The sequence below is a fragment of the Schistocerca piceifrons genome, chromosome 9 (genome assembly GCF_021461385.2).
Source record: "Schistocerca piceifrons isolate TAMUIC-IGC-003096 chromosome 9, iqSchPice1.1, whole genome shotgun sequence".
NCBI lineage: Eukaryota > Metazoa > Arthropoda > Insecta > Orthoptera > Acrididae > Schistocerca > Schistocerca piceifrons.
Genome location: NC_060146.1, coordinates 104,102,979 through 104,129,511, shown reverse-complemented (window position 1 = coordinate 104,129,511; position 26,533 = coordinate 104,102,979). Strand labels below are relative to the sequence as shown.

Here is a 26,533-nt window from a genome sequence, read left to right as displayed (position 1 = left end):
GTAAACTTGTACAGGGTGTTTATAAATGAATATCGAGGTTTAAACGCTTTGTTACATTAAACTTAGTTATAAATGATATGTCAAATGAAAGAGTAACTCAAGCAGTTGTGTGTGCCACCTCACTGGCATAGCGCAGTACACGATTGGTTGAACTTCACTGTATGCAAGTGCTGGATAGCCCGGTGACAGGGCTTGCTTTGCACGGCCTCCACGTTCACCCGACCTAACGCCATGCGATTCTCCTTTGAGGCTTCATCAAGGATCGTGCGTACGTGCCTCCGCTTCCAGCAGTCCTTCCTGAATTAAGAAAGCGGATTGGAGCAGCTGTTGCTACAATCACTGAAGACACACTATCAACTTTTGGGAAGAACTCGGCTATAGATTTTGTTGTGTCTAGACAAGACAGCCTAGACACAATGAGAGGAAGCCGAAAGGCACGCGCTAAGCTAAAGCAGGATGGCGTGAGGTCTGAAACAGGATACGTAATGAATGCTATAAAGAAAAGTACGTAGCTTCTGGAATACTTAACTTTAATCCATCCTTTTGGTACATCTGGAGATTGTGGCGATACAAGTGAGACTCTTTAGATACATGCAATGTTACTAATGGCGCCTTGCTAGGTCGTAGCCATTGACTTAGCTGAAGGCTATTCTAACTATCTGCTCTGCAAATGAGCGAGGCTTCGACAGTGTGCATCGCTAGCTACTTCGTCCGTACAACTGGGGCGAGTGCTAGTCCGTATCTAGAGACCTGCCTTGTGGTGGCGCTCGGTCTGCGATCACACAGTGGCGACACGCGGGTCCGACATGTACTAATGGACCGCGGCCGATTTAAAACTACCACCCAGCAAGTGTGGTGTCTGGCGGTGACACCACAGATTTTACGTGTGCCGTGTGTCAAATGGTCCTCATATTGAACGTCTATAAGGTTCTTGTTAAAACTGTTTGAGTTGCTCTTTCATTTGACATATCATTTATAACTGTATGTTTAATATAATAAATATTATAAACCGTTGAAACCCCGATATTCATTTATAAACACCCTGTATGTAAACGTATGTTGCGATTTGACGCATTGATATTCGCGCTGTGACGTCACTGTCGAAAAGCAATTGAATAGCATTTAAATTAACTCTCGCATTTGTTTTTAATACAAGTAATTGTTTCTTTTAAAGTCACGAATACTCTGCCAGTAGGCGTCTTTCTCGTCTCTCACAATTGCATCAGAAGTCTTTTGTCCCCCCCCCCCCCCCCCAGTTCTCTTGCCCCCGTTGCAGATAGCTCCTTTCCCAACTTGAAATTTCTGCAGCTATCTCAAGACAGTAATATACACTTAAAGTCACTCACTTACCAAACATAGAAAAGCAGCATAATTTTTATTTGTGAGTTTACTCATTTCAATTCCTAATCCGATGTGGAATATTTCAAAATATGCACCAATGTTCTGAGACCGCTACTAACAACGCTATCTCTTAGTAGCACAAGAAACTGCTTGCATAAATATTGTCATTTCTGTGGTGTCACCGCCAGACACCACACTTGCTAGGTGGTAGCCTTTAAATCGGCCGCGGTCCATTAGTATACGTCGGATCCGCGTGTCGCCACTGTCAGTGATTGCAGACCGAGCGCCGCCACACGGCAGGTCTAGAGAGACGTCCTAGCACTCGCCCCAGTTGTACAGCCGACTTTGCTAGCGATGGTTCACTGACAAATTACGCTCTCATTAGCCGAGACGATAGTTAGCATAGCCTTCAGCTACGTCATTTGCTACGACCTAGCAAGGCGCCATTATCAATTGCTATTTATCTTGTGATGCATGTACCGTCAGACCGATGTTCACCAATTATGGATTAAAGTTATGTATTCCAGCAGCTACGTACTATTTTTGCTACTATAAAGACCTTGTCCTGTTCCAGACCTCACGCCATCCTGCGTGAGCTTAAACGCGTACCCTTCGGCCTCACGTCCTAGTGGATTGGCTGTCTTGCCACTCCACAAAAATTTCTGACTGAGCACTTTACTTATTTCAAAAGTTGAACTATACTGAAAAGCAGACAGTGCGGTAACAAGAAACAAAGTATATGGAATATTTAGTGTATTTGTAGGAGAGCTGTACCAGTTAGGCATTTCTTTTTTTGTAACAACTTTCGGAGCAGTACTCTGGCAGGCTGTTCCTAGTGGCGATGGCGTGTGACCGGTCTCCTGTTGTGAACCTTCTGAGATGATCGCGCGTAAGGTAGAACATTTCTAAAGTGACTTTATGTTGAGATACTACGAAACGAGTTTTTCTGCCACTGCACAGCGACGGCACAGCAGCAATCCAGTTAATGATAACAGCTGGTAAAGTGCAGGTCCTCACTAACGTTTTAGGTCCACATTCTGAACACAAAGCGTATTTATTTAACTATTTTGACAACTATTTTCACAACACTTCATTACGAGTTATTTTGACACTGCCGTTTCTGTCATCGCAGTAAATTATTCAGTGTACTAAGTGGGCTATATTTATCAGTATGACTATTATATTGCGTAGTCCAGGAATAGTCTTTTAATGTGAGTGCAGTATATTGTGGATAATTACGGCGATTATTACTTTACTAGATTATTACGTGATTCAGTGATGTATTGTATGCATCGTTAGCTACTCAATGTCTACCTTCCATTTGTCATATCTCGATTGTTTCATTCTAATTAGTGGTCGTCAGTACGTGTACATAAAAGTAGGTTAATACACTCCTGGAAATTGAAATAAGAACACCGTGAATTCATTGTCCCAGGAAGGGGAAACTTTATTGACACATTCCTGGGGTCAGATACATCACATGATCACACTGACAGAACCACAGGCACATAGACACAGGCAACAGAGCATGCACAATGTCGGCACTAGTACAGTGTATATCCACCTTTCGCAGCAATGCAGGCTGCTATTCTCCCATGGAGACGATCGTAGAGATGCTGGATGTAGTCCTGTGGAACGGCTTGCCATGCCATTTCCACCTGGCGCCTCAGTTGGACCAGCGTTCGTGCTGGACGTGCAGACCGCGTGAGACGACGCTTCATCCAGTCCCAAACATGCTCAATGGGGAACAGATCCGGAGATCTTGCTGGCCAGGGTAGTTGACTTACACCTTCTAGAGCACGTTGGGTGGCACGGGATACATGCGGACGTGCATTGTCCTGTTGGAACAGCAAGTTCCCTTCCCGGTCTAGGAATGGTAGAACGATGGGTTCGATGACGGTTTGGATGTACCGTGCACTATTCAGTGTCCCCTCGACGATCACCAGTGGTGTACGGCCAGTGTAGGAGATCGCTCCCCACACCATGATGCCGGGTGTTGGCCCTGTGTGCCTCGGTCGTATGCAGTCCTGATTGTGGCGCTCACCTGCACGGCGCCAAACACGCATACGACCATCATTGGCACCAAGGCAGGAGCGACTCTCATTACTGAAGACGACACGTCTCCATTCGTCCCTCCATTCACGCCTGTCGCGACACCACTGGAGGCGGGCTGCACGATGTAGGGGCGTGAGCGGAAGGCGGCCAACGGTGTGCGGGACCGTAGCCCAGCTTCATGGAGACGGTTGCGAATGGTCCTCGCCGATACCCAAGGAGCAACAGTGTCCCTAATTTGCTGGGAAGTGGCGGTGCGGTCCCCTACGGCACTGCGTAGGATCCTACGGTCTTGGCGTGCATCCGTGCATCGCTGCGGTCCGGTCCCAGGTCGACGGGCACGTGCACCTTCCGCCGACCACTGGCGACAACATCGATGTACTGTGGAGACCTCACGCCCCACGTGTTGAGCAATTCGGCGGTACGTCCACCCGGCCTCCCGCATGCCCACTATACGCCCTCGCTCAAAGTCCGTCAACTGCACATACGGTTCACGTCCACGCTGTCGCGGCATGCTACCAGTGTTAAAGACTGCGATGGAGCTCCGTATGCCACGGCAAACTGGCTGACACTGACGGCGGCGGTGCACAAATGCTGCGCAGCTAGCGCCATTCGACGGCCAACACCGCGGTTCCTGGTGTGTCCGCTGTGCCGTGCGTGTGATCATTGCTTGTACAGCCCTCTCGCAGTGTCCGGAGCAAGTATGGTGGGTCTGACACACCGGTGTCAATGTGTTCTTTTTTCCATTTCCAGGAGTGTATTATCGCGCATATTGAAATTTAGTTGTAGCTCAGCGTCGGGTCGTCTGATAAATTCACGGTCACATATTCAGTGAATTAACATCTCAGTGTAGTAATATCCCAATGGCCGCTTCACAGTTTCCATTTGAGTTTACGAAGAATGCCCGTAATAGTCGCGTCTTCATCGAATATATCGGCAACAAATCTAGCAGCACGCCCCAGATTTGCTTCGATATCTTCTTTTAATCCGATCCAAAACATTCAAGCATTACTTAAGAATGGATCGCACTAGTGTTCTGTATGCGATCGCTTTTATACATGAGCTACAGTTTCCCAAGATTCTGCGTTCCATTTCATGTCGCTTGGAAACATTTCGCCTTTTTAATCGAAAGGACTGTTACAAGCAGCGCACCAGTAACACTGTATTCGAACATTATAGATTGCTTTTCCTACTTCTCTGTATAAACTTAATTTTACCCACAGTTAGAGGAAGCAAACTTCAGTCGCAGCATCTATTCACGCCATCCAGTATCCCCTTAGTCACTCAACGACGATACTTTCATCAGAAAACAACCCCAGCTTGCTGCTCACCCTATCTGTCAAATAATTTAAGTTTGTACAGAACAAGACTGGACCTACCACACTTTGCTGTGCAATTTCTCACCGTGCCTATGCCCATTATACAGACTCGCAATCCAGGAAAACGTAATAAGTACTATTGCTTAGAAATGTTTTGATCCACTCACGTATGTGCGTATGCTCGGATCTTTTTCAACAGTCTGCAGTGTATCACACCTCTGTCCGTATGGTGGGGACTTAATAGTCTCCCTGGCCCTGCCTCCCATTTGCGTTCATGTCTATTCGGTGTTTTTGAATTTTTAACGCTATGTCTGAAGTCAGCGCCAACGGCCTTGCCGCAGTGGTAACACCGGTTCCCGTCAGATCACCGAAGTTAAGCGCTGTCGGGCTGGGCTAGGACTTGGATGGGTGACCATCCGGTCTGCCGAGCGCTGTTGACAAACGGGATGCACTCAGCCCTTGTGAGGCAAACTGAGGAGCTACTTGATTGAGAAGTAGCGGCTCCGGTCTCGGAAACTGACATACGGCCGGGAGAGCGGTGTGCTGACTGACCACACGCCCCTCCATATCCGCATCTAGTGACGTCTGTGGGCTGAGGATGACATGGCGGCCGGTCGGTACCGGTGGGCCTTCATGGCCTGTTCGGGAGGAGTTTAGTTTAATTTTCTGAAGTCAGCAACTAGTGGGCACTATCTTGGGCAGCTAATATGGTTCAAATGGCTCTGAGCACTATGGTCATCAGTCCCCTAGAACTTAGAAATACTTAAACCTAACTAACCTAAGGACATCACACGACACCCAGTCATCACGAGGCAGAGAAAATCCCTGACCCCGCCGGGAATCGAACCCGGGCGCGGGAAGCTAGAACGCTACTACACGACCACGAGCTGCGGACGGCAGGTAATAAATATGTCGTTTTCCATGACCAGAATACCATAACTAGGGCGACTGTCTGTTCTGTCTGAAGTTACAAGCTGGATGTGAGCCTTGTGCCATGCCCCACGTCAAATCATTTGCCACGTTGTTCTTGATGTGTTGGCAAATGTTCCAACACCTTGTAGATAGAGGAGGCCGAAATCTAACGCAGACGGGCGTGAATTCTGGAACAGAATAAGTAGTGAATTCTCATAAGAAAAGTATGCAGCTCCTCGAATACTTATCTTTTATTCTTTGATGAATACAGCATTCTTGATGAGACATTTCATATGATAACTTTCAAACTATGTAAGGCTAATGGCGCCTTGCTAGGTCGTAGCCATGGACTTAGCTGAAGGCTATTCTAACTGTCTCTCGGCAAATGAGAGAAAGGCTCGTCAGTGTAGTCGCTAGCAATGTCGTCCGTACAACTGGGGCGAGTGCTCTTCCGTATCTCGAGACCTGCCTTGTGGTGGCGCTCGGTCTGCGATCACACAGTGGCGACACGCGGGTCCGACATGTACTAAATGGACCGCGGCCGATTTAAGCTACCACCTAGCAAGTGTGGTGTCTGGCGGTGGCACCACAGTTCTGATGGGCATTCTGACTTTGAGATCAGGACTCAACGGTTAGAACTGAATATTGCAATCGGTAGAAGTGTTTAGTGAGCAATCGATGGCAGAGTGGCTCCAGGAACGCTCTTCTGAGTTTAAATACTTTCGCTGGCCACCAAACTCCGCAATTATGAACATTATTGAGCATATCTGGGATGGCTTGCAACGTGCTGTTTGGAACAGATTTCCACCCCATCGTACTCTTACGGATGTATGGACAGCCCTGCAGGATTGATGGTGCCAATTCCCTCCATTCCCTCCAGCAATCCTTCAGACATTAGTCGAGTCGCGGCACTTCTGCGTGCTCGCGGGGGCCCTACACAATATTAGCCAGGTGCGCCAGTTTGGCGCTTCAGTGTATACGTATGAGACTTCCATAAATTTATTAAAGAAAAATGCAACCATTATCTTTCTATTCCATCTCAAAAGTGGATTGTAACATCGAAATTTTTCCTCTTATGGATCAAACTTATAAACAGTGAACTGGTAAACAGTAGTTGTTGTGCCCAACAGTTACGTATGTAGTGGGCAATGCTGCGAGTCCGCAGACTAAGGTGATGAGGTTTCATTTAAATGGACGGAGTGGATGCTACCGAGTCGATTCTCCGAGCATACGATGATGGCGAGTTCTAACATGACGTCGTAGGATCTACTAGCGCGTTTAAAGCTAGTATACTGAAGAGTAGGATACAATCCGTTGGCTTTGGCTATTGACGTCAGAAGTTACCAGAGATGATTTATTGCACAGATTTAACAGCGAAAACCAATGTTGAGAGACAAAGGCATCCAGGATAGAGAAAACAGATCGTGGAGATATGCTCATACATACATCAAAAAAGTTTTGCATCACCCCAGTTCCCAGAACTCCTGAAGATAGTCATTGGCTGTGAATATAGTATCACGGACACAGTCCCTTTGACTGTTCAGAGATGTCACTAAACCCGCCAAACATGTAAACAAACATGCACAAGCAGCGCCTATTAGACGGAGGGGGTCCGACAGCCGATCAGTTCCAGTCATTTCACAACGAAGGAGGTACACGGCTATCTGAAATTCATCCATGTCTAGACGGTCAATACCGTGGTTCGATCGCGTCCGCATTTGTGCCAGGAAGGGGTCTCAACAAGGGAAGTGTCCAGGCGTTTCGGGGTGAACCAAAGCGATGCTGTTCGGACATGGAGGAGATACAGAGAGACAGGAACTGTCGATGACATGCCTCTCTCAGGCCGCCCAAGGCCTACTACTGGAGTGGATGACCGCTACCTAAGGATTATAGCTCGGAGGAATCCTGACAGCAACGCCACCATATTGAATAATGCTTTCCGTGCAGCCACAGGACGTCGTGTTACGACTCAAACTGTGCGCAATAGGCTGCATGATGCACAACTTCACTCCCGACGTCCATGGCGAGGTACAGCTTTGCAACTAAGAAACCGTGCAGAGTGATGCAGATGGGCCCAACAACATGCCGAATGGACCGCTCAGGATTGGCATCACGTTCTCTTCACCGATGAGTGTCGCATATGCCTCCAAACAGACAGTTGTCGGAGACATGTTTGGAAGCAACCCGGTCAGGCTGAACGCCTTAGATACACTGTCCAGCGAGTACAGCATGCTGGAGGTTCCCTGCAGTTTTGGGATTGTATTGTGTGAGGCCGACGTACGCCGCTGGTTGTCATGGAAGACGCCGTAAGGGCTGTACGATACGTGAATGCCATCCTCCGACCGATAGTGCAACCATATCGGCAGCATATTGGCGAGGCATTCGTCTGCATCGACGACAATTCGCGCCTCCGTCGTGTACAACTTGTGAATGACTTCCTTCAGGATAACGACATCGCTCGTCTAGAATGGTCAGCATGTTCTCCAGACATCAACCATATCGAACATGCCTAGGACTACCTGGAGTGGTACAATCTGGTCAAACAGTGCCTTGATGAACTTGTGGATAGTATGCCACGACGAATACAGTCCTGCATCAACGCAAGAAGACGTGCAACTGGGTATTAGAGGTACCGGTGTGTGGAGCAATCTGGACCACCACGTCTGAAGGTCTCGCTGTATGGGGGTACAACATGCAATGTGTGGTTTCCATGAGCACTAAAAAAGGCTGAAATGATGTTTATGTTGATCTCTGTTCCAATTTTCTGTACAGGTTCCGGAACTCTCGGAACCGAGGTGATGCAAACCTTTCTTCTTATGTGTTTATTTTGAACATAACGTTAAGTATATCGCTCCTTTGAGTCTAGTATCCTATTCTTCAGTTGACCTATGTAGCTCAACTGAAGAATGGGATACTTGTACAAAAAGGAAAGAAAGAAAAGGGACAGAAGTAACTTGTATAGGTTAACTGCAGTACGGGATACACATCAAACGTATGTCGAATTTTTCGCCTTTGCCAGCACTAGTATCCTATTCTTCAATTTACGTATATCGGTCAACTGAAGCATGGGATACAAATTTTTCTAATGTCGGTCTTTTCGCCTACTATAGTTTTAGTATCGACTGAAAAATATCGTAGTAAAACTAGTGTTAGCGAAGACGAAAAAAGCGACAACTATAAAATCTGTATTCCGTACTGAAGTTAAAGAAACCTGCTTCAAGTCTTCCATATAAATAGGAATAGATAAATCCAGACCTACGAACTAAAATCAAATTGTAACGATTGTCCAGAATGAAAAGCAATTCCTCCAAAATCTCTCAAACTGACTGAGAATGAAAATAAGCACCTAATGAATTGGAACGAAGAAACGATTTGAATTAATGAGTACACTATGAAGTCGTTGATCAACGCCGACGGGTTCTATCGCATTCTTCAAATTGACCCTAAGTTTGGTGCACGACACGAACTTCTGCCTGGCTGCCAATAATGAACGCTGTGAAATACTGCAAACGCTCAAGTCGATTGTGTTGCTGTTAGAATCTAGCCAGAGTGAAACGCCAAACAGAGTTCAAGGTCGCAGTGTAGGTCGTCCACCAGAGGGCAGCCGGCGTATACGTTGTAAGCATGTAGAGTGCAGGCGACTCTGGCCTTCTGTTGCGATGACGTCATGCTTTATCCCAGTCGCGATGACGTCAGCTTTATCCCACTCTGGAGACCCAACCAGCGCGACACGTGAAGTGACAAAGAGGCGCACGCCTCTGGCCCGCTGCTGTGTGTTCGCTGCGTGCTGCGCATACACTCAGGTGACAAAAGGCGTGGGACAGCGATACGCACGTATAGAGATGTCAGTAGTATCGGGTATACAAGGTATAAAAGGGCAGTGCATTGGCAGAGCTGTCATTCGTACTCAGCTGGTTCATGTGAAAAGGTGATTATGGCCACTTTGATAGCAAAGTGGTAGTTGGAGTTAGACGTGTGGGGCATTCCATTTCGGAAATCGTTAGGGAATTCAATATTCCGAGATCCAGTGTGTCAAGAGTGCCGAGAATACCATATTTCAGTCATTACCACTCATCACCCCCCCCCCCCCCATGAACTACGGACCTTGCCGTTGGTGGGGAGGCTTGCGTGCCTCAGGGATACAAATAGCCGTACCGTAGGTGCAACCACAATGGAAGGGTATCTGTTGAGAGGCCAGACAAACGTGTGATTCCTGAAGAGGGGCAGCAGCCTTTTCAGTAGTTGCAGGGGCAACAGTCTGGATGATTGACTGATCTGGCCTTGCAACACTAAGCAAAACGGCCTTGCTGTGCTGGTACTGCGAACGGCTGAAAGCTAGGGTAAAATACAGCCGTAATTTTTCCTGAGGGCATGCAGCTTTACTGTATGGTTAAATGATGATGGTGTTCTCTTGGGTAAAATATTCCGGAGGTAAAATTCGAATCTCCGGGCAGGGACTACTCAGGAGGAAGTCGTTATCAGGAGAAAGAAAACTTGCGTTTTATGGATCGGAGCGTGGAATGTCAGATCCCTTAATCGGGGAGGTAGGTTAGAAAAATTAAAAAGGAAAGTGGACAGGTTAAAGTTACATATAATGGGAACTAGTGAAGTTCGGTTGCAGGAGGAACAAAACCTCTGGTCACGTGAAAAGGGTTATAAATACAAAATCAAATAGGGGTAATGTAGGAGTAGGTTTGATAATGAATAGGAAAATAGGAATGCGGGTTCGCTACTACAAACAGAGTAGTGAACGCAAGAAAGATACGAAGCCCACACCTACCACAGTAGTACAAGTTTATATGCCAAGTAGCTCCGCAGATGACGAACAGATTGATGAAATGTTTGATGTGAGAAAAGAAATTATTCAGATAGTGAAGGGAGACGAAAATTTAATAGTCATAGGTGACTGGAATTCGACAGTAGGAAAAGGGAGAGAAGGAAACGTAGTAGGTGAATATGGATTGGGGATAAGAAATGAAAGAGGAAGCCGCCTGGCAGAATTTTGCACAGAGTATAACTTAATCATTGTTAACACTTGGTTCAAGAATCATGAAAGAAGGTTGTATACATGGAAGATCCTGGAGATACTAGAAGGAATCAGATAGATTATACAATGATAAGACAGAGATTCAGAAACCAGGTTCTAAACTGTAAACATTTCCAGGGGCAGATGTGGACTCTGACCACAATCTATTAGTTATGAACTGTAGATTAAAACTGAAGAAACTACAAAAAGGTGGGAATTTAAGGAGATGGGACATGGATAAACTGAAAGAACCAGAGGTTGTAGAGAGCTTCAGGGAGATCATAAGGGAACGATTGACAAGAATGGGGAAAAGAAATACAGTAGAAGAAGAATGGGTACCTTTGAGAGACAAAATAGTGAAGGTAGCAGAGGATCAAGTTGGTAAAAAGACGAGGGCTAGTAGAAATCCTTGGGTAACAGAAGAGATATTGAATTTAATTGATGAATGGAGAAAATATAAAAATGCAGTAAATGAATCAGGCAAAAAGGAATACAAACGTCTCAAAAATGAGATCGACAGGAAGAGCAAAATGGCTAAGCAGGGATGGCTAGAGGAGAAATGTAAGGATGTAGAGGCACATATCATTAGGGGTAAGATAGATACTATGTACAGGAAAATTAAAGAGGCCTTTGGAGAAAAGAGAACCACATGCATGAATATCAAGAGCTCAGATGGATACCCAGTTCTAAGCGAAGAAGGGAAAGCAGAAAGGTGGAAGGCGTATATAGAGGGTCTATACAAGGACGATTTTCTTGAGGACAATATTATAGAAATGGAAGAGAATGTAGATGAAGATGAATTGGGAGATATGATACTGCTGAAGAGTTTGACAGAGGACTGAATGACCTGAGTCGAAACAAGGCCCCGGGAGTAGACAACATTCCATTAGAACTACTGACAGCCTTGGGAGAGCCAAGCCTAACAAAACTCTACCATCTGGTGAGCAAGATGTATGAGAAAGGCGAAATACCCTCAGACTTCAAGAAGAATATAATAATTTCAATCCCAAAGAAAGCAGGTGTTGACAGATGTGAAAATTATCGAACTATCAGTTCATTAAGCCACGGCTGTAAAATACTAAAACGAATTCTTTACAGACGAATGGAAAAACTGGTAGAAGCCGACCTCGGGGAAGATTAGTTTGGTTTCCGTAGAAATGTTGGAACACGTCAGGCAATATTGACCTTACGACTTATTTTAGAAGAGAGATTAAGGAAAGGCAAACCTATGTTTGTAACATTTGCAGACTTAGAGAAAGCTTTTGACAATGTTGATGTAATTGTTTCAAATTCTGAAGGTGGCAGGGCTAAAATACAGGGAGCGAAAAGCTATTTACAAATTGGACAGATACCAGATGGCACTTGTAAGAGTCGAGGGACATGTAAGGGAAGCAGTGGTTGGAAAGGGAGTGAGACAGGATTGTAGCCTGACCCCAATGTTATTCAGTCTGTATATTGAGCAAACAGTAAAGGAAATAAAAGAAAAATTCGGAGCTGGAATTAAAATCGATGGAGAAGAAATAAAAACCTTGAGGTTCGCCGATGACATTGTAATTCTGTCAGAGACAGCAAAGGACTTGGAAGAGCAGTTTAACGGAATGGACAGTGCCTTGAAAAGAAAATATAATGTGAACATCAACAAAAGCAAAACGAGGATAATGAAATGTAGTCGAATGAAATCGGGTGATGCTGCGAAAATTAGATTAGGAAATGAGACGCTTAAAGTAGTAAACGAGTTTTGCTATTTGGGGAGAAAAATAACTGATGATGGTCGAAGTAGAGAGGATATAAAATGTAGACTGGCAATGGCAAGAAAAGCGTTTCTGAAGAAGAGAAATTTGTTAACATCGAGTATAGATTTAAGTGTCAGGAAGTCGTTTCCGAAAGCATTTGTATGGAGTGTAGCCATGTATGGAATTGAAACGTGGACGATAAATAGTTTAGACAAGAAGAGAATCGTAGCTTTCGAAATGTGATGCTACAGTAGAATGCTGAAGATTAGATGGGTAGATCACATAACTAATGAGGAGGTATTGAATAGAATTGGAGAGAAGAGAAATTTGTGGCACAACTTGACTAGAAGAAGGGATCGGTTGGTAGGGCATATTCTGAGGCATCAAGGGATCACCAATTTAGTATTGGAGGGCAGCGTGGAGGGTAAAAATCGTAGAGGGAGACCAAGAGATGAATACACTAAGCAGATTCAGAAGGATGTAGGCTGCAGTAGGTACTGGGAGATGAAGAAGCTTTCACAGGATAGAGTAGCATGGAGAGTGCATCAAACCAGTCTCTGGACTGAAGACCACAACAACAACAAAACCTCTCATCACGGGCAATATATTTTTAAGCCGTGTGAACCATTCCTAACACCGAGTACGGCTTAAGCACTCATCACCGTAGGCTTTCTGCATCATCTGGCGTGTCTCTGTAAAGGTTTTCTTGAGTTTTACTCAAAATTTAATGCAGACACGTTGCCGCTCTAACTCTGCCATAGCAGAATTTGCAAACTGTGCGACACAACGTTCTGCTCAATACAGCACTGAACGATAACTAACAAACATACAACAATGAAACTTCCGGCAGTTACACATTAAGCAAAGTCGTTTGCAGGGATGCCAACCGCATTTCGCTCCAACACACTATTGGCGCGAAATTACGATTGTTCCGAAATTTTGTGAACAGACCTCGTATATAAGGTACAAGATCGTTAAGGTGGATGGAGAGAGCAGTAATGGTGTCATTATGAAATCCTGTCGAGAATTCATTGTAATTTTCCAATTGAATATGATGTATCATTCTTGCATGATATTATGATTCTTCTTGTGCAGTTCTGGACGACATTTTGATATACAGTTATGATGAACAAAATTATAATCATTGCAAATAGGCAATTTCGACGTCTTTTGGAAACAATGAGAGCGGACCATCACTCTACATTAGGATCAGCTGTAGGATATCATTCTAGCGGTTGGACTCATAGACTGCAACTTCTGAAGCCAGGCTCGTTAATAAGGAGAGGAATTGCTACCAAGATTAACAGGCGGCTACTGCACTGTACCGAATCATGCATTGCTAGTAATTCTAGGAGTAAGCCCATTTAACTTGGAAATCGGGAAAGGGGAAGCTCTTCATTGGTTGAGGAAAGGCAGTCAGATCGTAGTACGAAGGATACTTGGAACTGAGTCCAATACGAAAACATTATTACAAACTCGCATGTTGCAATCTTTCAAAGGTTTTAATGACGTTAGCCTCAGTTGGGCATTGAAATGTATCAATGGTAAAAAGGTGAACATATGTCCAGTGAAGTGTTGACATAAGTGCCAACACCGTGTTTCTTGAGGAGGCCGAAAGGCACGCGTTTAAACTCACGCAGGCTGGCGTGAGGTCTGATACAGGATACGTAATGAATGCTATAAAGAAAAGTACGTAGCTGCTGGAATACTTAACTTTAATCCACAATTGGTGTACATCGCTCTTGTACAGATATTATCTCCATTTCAATATACTTGCTGATGGCGCCTTGCTAGGTCGTAGCAAATGACTTAGCTGAAGGCTATGCTAACTATCTTCTCGGCAAATGAGAGCGTATTTGTCAGTGTAGCGTCGCTAGCAAAGTCGGCTGTACAATTGGGGCGAGTGCTAGTAAGTCTCTCGAGACCTGCCGTGTGGCGGCGCTCGGTCTGCAATTACTGACAGTGGCGACAGGCGGGTCCGTCGTATACTAGCGGACCGCGGCCGATTTAAAAGGCTACCACCTAGCAAGTGTGGTGTCTGGCGGTGACACCACATCCACGACTAGGGTTCAGTCCCGGCGGAGGTTAGAGTCCTCCCTCGGGCATGGGCATGTGTGTTTGTCCTTAGGATAATTTAGGTTAAGTAGTGTGTAAGCTTAGGGACAGATGACCTTAGCAGTTAAGTCCCATAAGATTTCACACACATTTTAACATTTTTTGACTAGGGTTCGAACACTGATTATCCGCTTTACGGGAGCTGTCGCCTCTACCCGTCGGCCATCCGAATACACGTCTTATCCAAATTCCCAGCCTGGTACTCACCACTGACTCTCACTCGCGGATCCTAACTCCAGTAAGAGATCGGGATGGCAAGCATCGTCACCTTACAGGACGATTTTTTCCACCGTGATAAACTCTAGGAATTGATCAATGAGAGGATACAGAACAAAAAAGACCTAATGAACTTATGTCCTGAAATGGATGCTTTCCATACTAGAGACCGCTTATTCATGTGACAGAGACTGCGGTCTATTAGCGGTGTACCACGAAGCCATAGTTACAGTATGCATGATTTCCTCGTAGAATGTAGCACTGTTCCTTGTAAGTCACAACCTCTTCTGCCATAGTTATTGGTAATGTTGTGTTCGATTCACTTCTCTTGCTGACTCACCTTGTAGTGGATGTGATACACTGTTGTACACGATGGTTCCATATTCAAATCGAGAGTTTGCAAGCATGGTGTTTGCTTATGGAAAGGCAAATGGCAACGGACGGCGGGCAGCAAGGTTGTATCGGGAGACCTATCCCCGCCTACAACAACCGCAACATTCAATGTTTGCAACAGTGTTTCGCCGTTTGTTTGAAGCAGGGTCGTTTCAGGAAGTAGGAAATCATGAAGGACGTACCCGAAATGTTCGGACACCAGACTTGGAGGAAAATGTGATTAACATTGTTGGAGGCGACCGCTGTGTCAGTACCAGGCAGTTGGCCTGCCAGTACAGGGTAAGCCAGATGACCATGTGGAACATTCTCGTGACAATTGTTACTACCCTTATCACTTATAGCGTGTGCAGGGCTTACTAGCGACAGACTTTGCACCTCTGAAGCAGTTTTGCCACTGGTTTCTTCACCAGGCAACCACAATTCCGAGATATGTGTCATTCATCCCATTCACAGATGAGGTTACCTTTACGCGAAGTGGTATCTTCAACCTTCATAACAGTTATCTGTGGGATAGGATGAGAATCCCCATGGTACGATGACAGCGATTCATCAGCATCGGTGCAGCCAGAATGTGTGGGCCAGGATAACTGGCGACTGTATTTTTGGACCAGTCTTCTTTCCACGTCACATAACAGGCCGGAACTATTGGCGTTTCTTGCAGGTGACTTTGCGTCCCCTGTAGGAAGAAGTCCCATTGATGATTCAAAGGGTTATGCGGCTCGTATAAGATGATGCTGCAGCCCACTTCGCCGTTAATGTCCGGACGCATCTCAATCATGTCTTCCCTGGTCAACGGACTGGACGAGGGAGTCCAGTTTCATGGCCTGCTCGTCCATCGGATCTCAACCCGTGAGATTTCTGGTTATGGGGCCATCTCAAAGCTATCGTGTGTGCAGAGCTAATTCCATATGTGGAGACCTAGGAGAAGCGTATTCATGCTGCCTTTGACACTATTCGGGTGCACCCTGGCCAATGTGAACGTGTGAGACAGAACATGCTACGGTGCGTACACGTATGCGTTGAGGCATATGGAAACCATTTTCAGCACATACTGTAACTGTGCCTGCATGATACAGTGCATATTAGACCGCAGTCTCTGCCACATGAATAAATGGTCTCTTGCATGGAAACCATACGTCTCCGGACATAAGTTCATTAAACCTTTTTTTGTTCCGTATCCTCTCATCGATCAGTCCCTAGAGTTTCTACACGATGGAGAAAGTCACCCTGTATATACGAGGCGTGTGAGAAAAGTACCGAGACTAATTTCTTTATCTACCTAATTGTTTACTTTCTTCAAACAATAATATTGTGCGCTTCAAAGTAGTTCCCTTAGGCAGCTATACACCAGTGAAGTAGTAGCAGTGCTGAAAGGCTTCAACTTGTAGGACCTCTAACACGTCAGCCACATTCTTTTGAACGTTCTCCAGAATCCCAAAATGACGTCATTTTAAGACATTTTTTTCAATTTTCGGAAAGGAAAAGAGTTACGAAGGCGGTGATTAGGTGAAAAAAAAGGGGGGGGGACTGTGGAACAAAAGGAATGCCTCATGAAGTAAAAAATTCGGTGATGTAAGTAGCCGCGTGACTTAGGGCGTTGTCGTGATGCAGCATCCACTTGTCCACAATGTCCGATCTCATTAGATTCACCCTTTCCTGAACATTTCAAGCGTATCCTTGTAAAACAGTTGGTTGACAGTTTGTCTTGGTGGAGCAAATACTGTATGCGCGGACCCCGTACTGTGGAAAAAGCAAATCAACATTGATTTGATTTTCGATTTACTCATTCGAGCTTTTTCCGGTCGAGGAGACGTCTCAGTATGCCACTTCTCACGTTGCCGCTTTGTCTAAGGATCGTACTCAAAAATCCAGGATTCATCACCTGTGATCACACGACCGAGCCATTCGTGGTCATTGGAAATCTTGTCAAGAAGAACACCTTGCTTAGTCGATGGTCAACAGCATGTACAAATTTTTAAAAATGCGCAACACTATGCCGTCGGTAAAATTATTATTTTATTTTGGTACCGGTTCGGTTCTGAACCATCATCAACGGCAGGAAAACTATCACAGATGTGTCTGCTTTAAAATAAGTTATCACAGGAAACCATAATTGCCAAGGTAATGTAAAACCGAAAATTGTAACAGGTTAAAATTATTTTTGTCTTGTTACAGTTTCCGATCTTATACTATCTTGGCAATTATGGTTTCCTGTGATAACTTATTTTAAAGCATACATGAGTATTGCTACATCTGTGACAATTTTCCTGCCGTTGATGATGGTACAGAAACAAAATAAAATAACATTATTACACACAGCACAGTATTATGCATTTCTTAAAACCCACACGTTTCCTCGATTGTCCTTCTGCTCAGTTGTAAGGTTCTTCGGCACCATTTTGCACAAACCTTTCGCATGTGCAAATCTTCGGTCAAAATTTGATGTACGGTGGAAGTGTTTACTGCCAATCGTCAGTTTGATCTCACAAGGGCACGCACACGTTCGACGCTTTCCTCGAATTTTTAAGTAGAGGGTTTCCCTGAACGAGGTTCATCTTCAGTGTGGTGTCGGACGTCCAAAAATGATTTGTGTCGTCAAAAGCCTTGCGTTCTTGAAAAGCAATGTTCCCTATAGGCCTGTTCCAAATTTTCAAAGGTCACATTTGTGGATACCCCAAGTTTAACACAAAATTTGATTGCATAACATTGCTCTAAATTCCGCTGTTCCATTCTCGTTACACACAACACAAACACAACTTTACTGATGGCGCTCTCAGAAATCACGTGATGGCTGTACGGAGTCTGAAACTCAGACTGAGCATCTGGAAGGGTTGAACTCCCTGGTCTACACAGGTACCACAACACAGCGTTGCCAGATGGCCCGCTGTGTTATAAGTCTCATTTCTTTACTCACTTATCTGGAATATACGAGCGTCATTCAATAATTAAAGAGAAAAATTGGTCTGGAAAGAAAAGCGTTTATTTTTACAAAAGAATACTTTTTCTACTTTTCAACATAATCCCCTTGAACATTTATGCTTTTGTTCCATCGGGATACAAGCTCTTTATTCCGGCTGCAAAGAACACTTTATCTCGATGTTTGAACCAATTTCTCATAAACTTTTTCACTTCCTCGTTGTCCTGGAACCTTTTCCCACGTAATGCACCAAACTAATGGAAATCACTAGATGCTACATCAGGACTGTAAGAGGGACGTGGCAGTACTTCCCAGCCCATTATGTCGATGGTTTCACTGGTTAGTTGACCAATACGAGGACGTGCGTTGTCATGCTGGAGAATCACACCTCTTCTCTGAAATCCACGACGTCTCTCTCTCATCGCTGGCTTCACCTTGTTTAAAAGCAAATCCGAGTAGTATTGGCTGTTCATTGTACGCTGCTCTTCGAGATAATCACGAAAAAACTTGTCCTACGGCATCCCAAAACACCGTCAACATGACTTTTCCTGCTGATGCTTAGGTTCTGAATTTTTTCTTGACAGGTGAGTTGGTGTGATTTCACTCCATGCTTTGTCTTTTTGATTCTGGCTCATGATAGTGAACGCAAGTTTCATCACAAGTTAAAATTTTGTTGAGGAAGTACTCACCTCCTCTTGCATAATGTTCCTTTAGCTCTGTGCACACACTCAACCTCGTTCCCTTGTGTAGCCACGTCAACTCCTTTGGGACCCATCTTGCACATATTTTGCGGTACTGCAGCTTGTCACAGATAATGTTATGAACTGTACCAGAACTAACTTCACCTTTATCAACCATCATTTCCACAGTCACGCGGCGATCGGCACGAATAATGTCAACAATTCGACTTTCAAATGAGGGAGTTGAAACTGCAACTGGTCGGCCAGAACGGTGTTCGTCAGTCACTGAGTCGCGACCATTTCTGAACTGCTCTACCCGCTTGTAAAAATTTTCCCGATTCATACAACCTTCACCATAAACTTTAGACATTCTACAGTATATATTCACTGGTCTCGCCCTCAGCAAGCAAAAAACGAATAGCAAAACGTTGTTCAACTAATGTGGACGTTTCAAACGGACTCGCCCTCTTGAAATGTATTTTTGAGGTTATAAAAAAACAATGTTTATACATCAGATGCCGGCCGCTGTGGCCGAGCGGCTCTAGGCCTGTCAGTCCGGAACCGCGCTGTTGCTACGGTCACAGTTTCGGATCCTGCCTTGGGCATGGATGTGTGTGATGTCTTTAGGTTAGTTAGGTTTAAATAGTTCTAAGTTTAGGGGACTGATGACCTCAGATGTTGAGTCCCATAGTGCTCGGAGCCATTTGAACAAAAAAAAAAACAGCTGACCAGGGCTCATCACAGTGGTGCCAACTTAAAGCCATAAAAGTACCAAACTTGCCCTACTAACAGTTTTTTCCCCAGGCCAATTTGTCTCTTTAATTATTGAATGACCTTCGTACATACTGCACTTGTAGTAAACTGACTGTGACACTTCAGACACAGGCAGAAGACATACGGATTTTTTCACAACATCAGGGAAAAAATAAAATGAGATTTCTTAATCCGTTGAGTGAACTGATACATTATCTGAACGGGTACGGCCCGTATGCTACAATCTGTACAACATCAAAAGACAAATGAATAATGTTCTGCCCTAGGCAGTGTAGGCTCTACAAAACTCACATTGAGGGGCTGTGCGGCGCTTTAGTCCGGAACCACGCAGCTGCTACGGTCGCAGGTTCGAATCCTGCCTCGGGCATGGTTGTGTGTGATGTCCTTAGGTTAGTTAGATTTAAATAGTTCTAAGTTTAGGGGACTGATGACCTCAGATGTTAAGTCCCATAGTGTTAAGAGCCATTTGAACCATTTTTGAGCGGCTGAGCGCTCAACGGAGATACAACGGGTAGTGACCGTCAGACTTCAAGGATAATGGATGCCAAAGCAGCATTGAGTATACCAGTATAATGTCCGTCAAGAAGGAAATAGACAGCCAAGAAACGAGATATATACAGGGTCTTCCAAAAACAACACCGACAATCTTTTATAACGGGCTTCTTCCACCAAAACACAAGGTTCAAATGGCTCTGAGCACTATAGAACTTAACTTCTGAGGTCATCAGTCCCCTAGAACTTAGAACTACCTAAACCTAACCAACCTAAGGACATCACACACATCCGTGCCCGAGGCAGGATCCGAACCTGCGACCGTAGCGGTCGCGCAGCTCCAGACTGTAGTGCCTAGAACCGGTCGGCCACTCCAGCTGGCACCAAAACAAGAAAAGAATATGTAGTGCACCTAGGCTATAAACTGCGTACCTTAAGACCTAAGTCCAGTGTTCATCTTCGATGCTATGAAATAAATCTATTCTGCTGCAGATACTTTGCTTTCTACATTCTAGAAGAAGGTGCTATGTACCAAACCAAAATAGAGGCTCAATCAACAGGAGGGCTAAAATGCATATTTTAAGAGCTATAAGCACTTGTTCATCTTTGCTACGGTGAAAAACATCTCTTCTACTGAACAAGTGCTCATACCTCTTAAAGTATGCATTTAAGAGCCGACTTTATTAGACATTTTTTCTTGTTTTGGTCCGTACAACCTCATCCTAAAATATGGAAAGCAAAGAGCCTGAAGTAGTGTTGTGTACATAGTTCCGCGTAGTCAGCGCGTACACAACTTTCCCAAAAGAGCGCGCCCCGCTGAGCACCACAGCGCAGGCGCAGCGCTCGTCCGTCTCCGCACTAGGAGATGGCGCTGCCATAGAGATGGACCAAATTCTGCTGCCGCCAATCCGCGTATTAATATGTAACGCAGCCAATGAGATTGCTGCTAACGTAGAACCTTTTCTCCTCGCGGATCACACTCGCGTAGTGATACCTGAACGCTCGAGGTATTATAACAAGTGTACAGACCTCCGATTAGTCAGTCGGCATTTGTCTGCACCAGTCTGTACCAGTCTGCATTAGTCTGTACCAGTCTATAGTCAAGTTCAGTCTGCGCCTAATATGATTACCGTATTCCTGTACATAGCCATGAAGAGAAATGTATAGACACTTTGTCAAGTATCAGAGATATGTGAGAATAAGATTAACGTACCAAGACCAAAGGAACTTCAGATTGTCAGTTGTAAACAGCATCCAGAATCAAGTTACGTAATGTCTATGATTTTTATTATTTTAATAAATTTGTGTGAAAATTAATCAAGTTCTGTTTATAGTTGGTCACCGTCAATCTGCTACTCTAAGCGTGCAAGTGGCATTTCTATCGTCTGACCTAACAACAGAAGATAAACACGCCACGATAAGACCACGAGACATATTGCTGACACTCGCCTACTTCGCTAGAGCGACAAGTCAAATAATCTAATGGTGTGTGTACTGAAGGTCTTACAGTACGCACAACACAAGTAGAGGAGAAGCATTTCATTGTATCGAAGATGAACAAGTTCTCATCGTTCTTAAGGTATGCTTTTTAGAGACCATTATTACATGAATTTTTTTCTTTTTTTCTGTTTCGAATGATCATCTCTGTCATATCCGTGAATATTGACCATCACTTCTGAAACACCCTGTATATTAATAAAAGTATATATAAACATGAAACATGTTTATTCTTGTTTTGTTGCAAGGAACCTGTCCCTATAGCCTGTCGCTGTTTTTTTTTTTCACTGTATGTTCTGATGATGCCATTAAATTTATTGCACTTGACGTCTGGAAGTGGACCCATCAGTCATGGAGCGCTGCAGATATGAAGATATCTTACTCTTCTTAGGAATCACTATATTCTCTGCAATCTGTTAACGTGAACAGTCAATCTTCGCCCCTATTACGTTGCATGCAGCGGAAAATGAAAAGTAGATTGTCTACGAAATTCTTCAATTATCTCTCAGATCTTTCAAGTTAACTTAAAAACGATGTACTTCGTAATAACAAGTTTTCGAGTCCTGCTAATATTATGATACATTTCCATCTGTCGGACACTTTTTCATTTGTCGTGCGCTCGAACAGGAATTTCCCGCGAGGACGGCGGAGCTCTCCGAGACCATTATTCTTCATTGTTGGCTATAGAAAGAAATGTAGGAGTGTGAGGTGGAGGCAAAAAGGATAAATAATCGGGGCAAAAATGACGCACAGGGAGAGATGTACGGCTCGCAACCGGGTCACTCCGGAGCGAAAGTTGGGTAAGGAGTTCTCGCGCCGGTTATTTCCGATTAGGGGACAATTTATGTGACAGGCTGGGCTCTAAAGGGCCTCATTCGAATATATATGGCTGCCATTAGCAGTTCTCCGAAGGGAATCTTTGCAGCCTGAATTGGGTCTTAATGGAAACGACGGGACACACAGAAAGGAAGAATTAACGGAGCTTCGGTTCGTGTTCGGCTCTACTGGAGAACCGAGTCGGAATCTCTGGGCTGTTAAACGGCTGTGAGCGGATCAGTTGTAGGCCGTTAATACGCTGGCGAAGTACTTCTGTGACTTCATTAAATTTTAAGGGATACATTTGCTTCTCGATGGCAGTTTCTTAACGATACAACTGTGGAGAAACTGTCTGTAATGCAGAGGCAAATCGCCAGTGATATCAGCAGTCATTAAACTTATAAAATCTTTAGCGGCATTAATCTCTGTAACGATATATACTCACGGTTTTGCTAAAATGAAACAAACGTTCGATCTTCTAATTTCTAGAACTGTGATAGTACACTTAAGAGCCAAAGGGTAAAGGTACACCTGCCTAATGCTCTGTAGGATCGCCGCGAGCGAGCGAAATGCCGCAACACGGCGTGGCATGGACTCGACTAATGTCTGAAGTAGTGCTGGAGGGAACGGACACCATGAATCCTTCAGGGCTGTCCATAAATCCGTAAGAGGACGAGTGCGTGGAGATCTCTTCTGAGCAGCACGTTGCAAGGCATCCCAGATATGTTCAATAATGTTCATGTTTAAGGAGTTTGGTAGCCAGCGGAAATGTTTAAACTCAGAATAGTGTTCCTGGACGTGTGGAGTGTCGCATTGTCCTGCTGGAATTGCGCAAGTCTGTCGGAGTGCACAATGGACATGAATGGATGCAGGTGATCAGAGAGGATGCTTACGTACGTGTTACTGCCAGAGTCGTATCTAGACGTATCAGGGGTCCCATATCACTCCAATTGCACGCTCCACACCATTACAGAGCCTTCATCAGCTTGAATAGTCATCTGCTGCCATGCAGGATCCATGGATTCATGAGGTTGTCTCCATACCCGTGCACGTCCACCCGCTCGATACAATTTGAAAGGAGACTGGTCCGACCAGGCAACATGTTTCCAGTCATCAACAGTCCAATGTCGGTGTTGGTGGGCCCAGGCGAGGCGTGAAACTTCGTGCTGTGAAGTCATCAAGGGTACACGAGTGGGCCTTCGGCTCGGAAAGCCCATATCGGTGATGTTTCGTTGAATGGTTCGTATACTGATACTTGCTGATGGCCCAGCATTATCTGCAGAAGTTTGCGGAAGGATTGCACTTCTGTCACGTTGAACGATTCTCTTCAGTTGTCGTTTGTCCCGTTCTTGCAAGATATTTTTCCCGCCTTAGCGATGTCGGAGATTTGATGTTTTAGCGGATTCCTGATATTTACGGTACGCTCGTGAAATGGACGTACGGAAAAATCCCCACTTCGTCGCTACCTCGGAGATGCTGTGTCCCATCGATCGTGCGCCGACTGTAACTCCACGTTGAAACTCAGTAACCGACCTAACAATGGCGTCAGACACTTGTCTTATAAAGATGTTGCCGACCGCAGCGCCGTATTCTGCCTGTTTACATATCTCTGTATTTGAATCCGCATGCCTATACCCGAGTCTTTGGCGGTCCAATGTACAAGCAAAAACGTTTCAGCAAACATGAGAACCAATTCCGAAATTTTTTTTACGAGACGCTACGTTCTCCAGTAAGAACTATTGTTCCAGTTATTACAAACGTATTTCGAATTTAAATTTTTTGGTTTAGTCTCAATCTACGAAGGACGTTTAGTAACTACGGGCAATGCAATAAATTTTTATTTCTCGGCCGATTTCGGTTGTAAAAATGCAGGATTTCTTGTGAGACATCGTAGAATACTCACTCTTCAGTCGTTAAAGTTTCATGAAGTTCCTATTGGTAGCGGCGCTGCACGTAGACTCCAAAATGGCGTCTGTAACGGGCGTGCTTTCCAAGAAGGAAGCTGTCATTGAGTTTCTTTTTGCGGAAAAATACAGCTATTCATAGGCGCTTGTAGATTGTCTACGAAGACCTGGCAGTGAACAGAAGCACGGTGAGTTGTTGGGCGATGCATCTGACATAATCTGCAATGAGATCGCGCAAATCTGTCCTATCTCCCGCGTGGCTGCCGGCCGCACACAGTTGTGACTCCTGCAGTGTTGGAACGTGCGAACACTCTCATTCGAGCTAATGGACGAATCACAATAAAACATCTCGCTGCTAAACTGGACGTTTCTGTTGGCAGTGCTGACACACGCGTCTACCAGTTGGGGTACTCAAAGGTGTATTCGCCCTGGGTTCCTCGCAGCATAACACAAGACTAGAGCAACGAAGAACCACCTGTCACAGTTGCTTGCGCGTTACATAGCTGATCGTGACAATTTTTCGTCGAACATCGTCACAAGCGGTTAAACATGAGTTCATCACCTGGAACCGGGTAGAAAACTGCAGTTCATGGAGTGTCGCCACAGCACATCTGATTGTTTTGATTGATTGATTGATTGATTTTAACAGGGAAGCTAAAACACCTTTGGTCTGACCCGCCACTGCCCGCACCGAAACTAGGTTTATTGTGCGGTATCGCTCCCTGGATATCTAGTAAAGCCAACCAGTGCCCTTAAATAGTGCAAGGAGTCTCTCCATCAGTTTTTTGTTAAACACAATTTCTTCAGATCTAGCTGTCCCGAAGATTCTATATCTTTTACTCTCCAAGATTAGGTGTAATGCAGTTTCTTCACCCTCACCACAGATCCTACATTTAGGGTCCTCTTCCGTTATACCCATTGTGTGTTGGTGTTTTTAGAAATTCCTATGGTCGGTCATCAGTCCAGTCATCTCTTTCCTGTTCAATCCCAGTATTACAGAGCTTCTTCTACAACATGGCTTGGGCATCATTACCTTACCATGTTTTTGTTTATGGACCTTGCTCCAATCTCCTATGTGCTGTTTCCTAAGCCAGTCCCGTAGTTCTAATTTGATCACAGCCTTGGTTATTGCCAGGACAGGTTCCGGTCCAATAAATGGAGTTGTTGCCCCCATCCTAGCCAATCTATCGGCTTGCTCACTGCCACAGACCCCTGAGTGGCCAGGGACCCACACCAGGTTTACCCTATTGCTTCCCTCTAGCTCCACCAGAGCCCTGTGGCAATCTGCAACAATCGTAGATCTTGTTGCAGGAGCTGCCAATGATTTCAGGGCTGCCTGGCTCTCTAAATAGATGTAGATTCTACGGCAATTGTAGCACCTACGCATATTCTCCTCCACACATGCCCTGATTGCAGTAATTTCAGCTTGGAATACATAGGCCAGTTTTCCTAGAGAGATAATGCTCTCCAGTCTTGGCTGAACCCCGTACAGCCCTGCCCCAACGCCTTGGTCTGTTTTCGACCCATCGGGGAACCAAACGATGTCCCCCGTACACTGTCGAACTGTTTTTTCCCCACTGCTCTCTACTTCCTAATACACCACATCTACTCTGAAAAAAAAGTTCAGAGAAGCACCCTCAGCGGGTAGAATCATGGCGACTGTCTTCCTGGGCTCTAAATTGTTTACTCTGTTTTTTGACGTCCCTCATAATGAAACGATAAACTCTGAAGTGTATTGTGATACCATCAGGAAAAGGTAAAAACGACTACAGGCTATTCGTCGCCACAAAAATGCGAACGAACTTCTTCTCCATGTCAACGCAAGCCTACGCATATTAAGTCAGGGCACCCGAGAGGAGCTCACACAATTTCATCGGAATGTCTTCCTCGTCCACCCTACAGCCCGGGTCTAGCATCTCCCGACTTCCAACTGTTTGGCCCATTGAAGGATTCGCTCCGTGGGAAGCAGTACGTTGGTGGTAGGAAAGTTATTCCTGCAGCAAGACGCTGGTCAGACGAAGACCAGTAAAGTGGTACCATGCGCGCATACAGCTCCTCCCAGTAACATGGATAAGGCCGTCGCATTGAACGGAGATTATGTTGAAAAACAGGGTTATGTAGCCAAAAGAATGGGGAATACACTACTAGCCATTAAAATTACTAACCAAGAAGAAATGCAGATGATAAACGGGTATTCATTGGACAAATATATTATACTAGACCTGACATGTGATTACATTTTCACGCAATTTGGGTGCATAGATCCTAAGAAATCAGTACCCAGAACAACCACCTCTGACCGTAATAACGGCCTTGATACGCCTGGACATTGAGTCAAACAGAACT

At 44.9% G+C, this 26,533-nt stretch overlaps 1 protein-coding gene and 1 pseudogene across 1 annotated transcript in view; both read left to right on the top strand.

The window, feature by feature from the left end:
• LOC124716739 overlaps positions 1-26,533 on the top strand; it is a 257,768-nt gene that overhangs the window by 92,346 nt on the left and 138,889 nt on the right. The window lies entirely within an intron of this gene.
• LOC124717402 lies at positions 5,035-5,152 on the top strand (annotated as a pseudogene).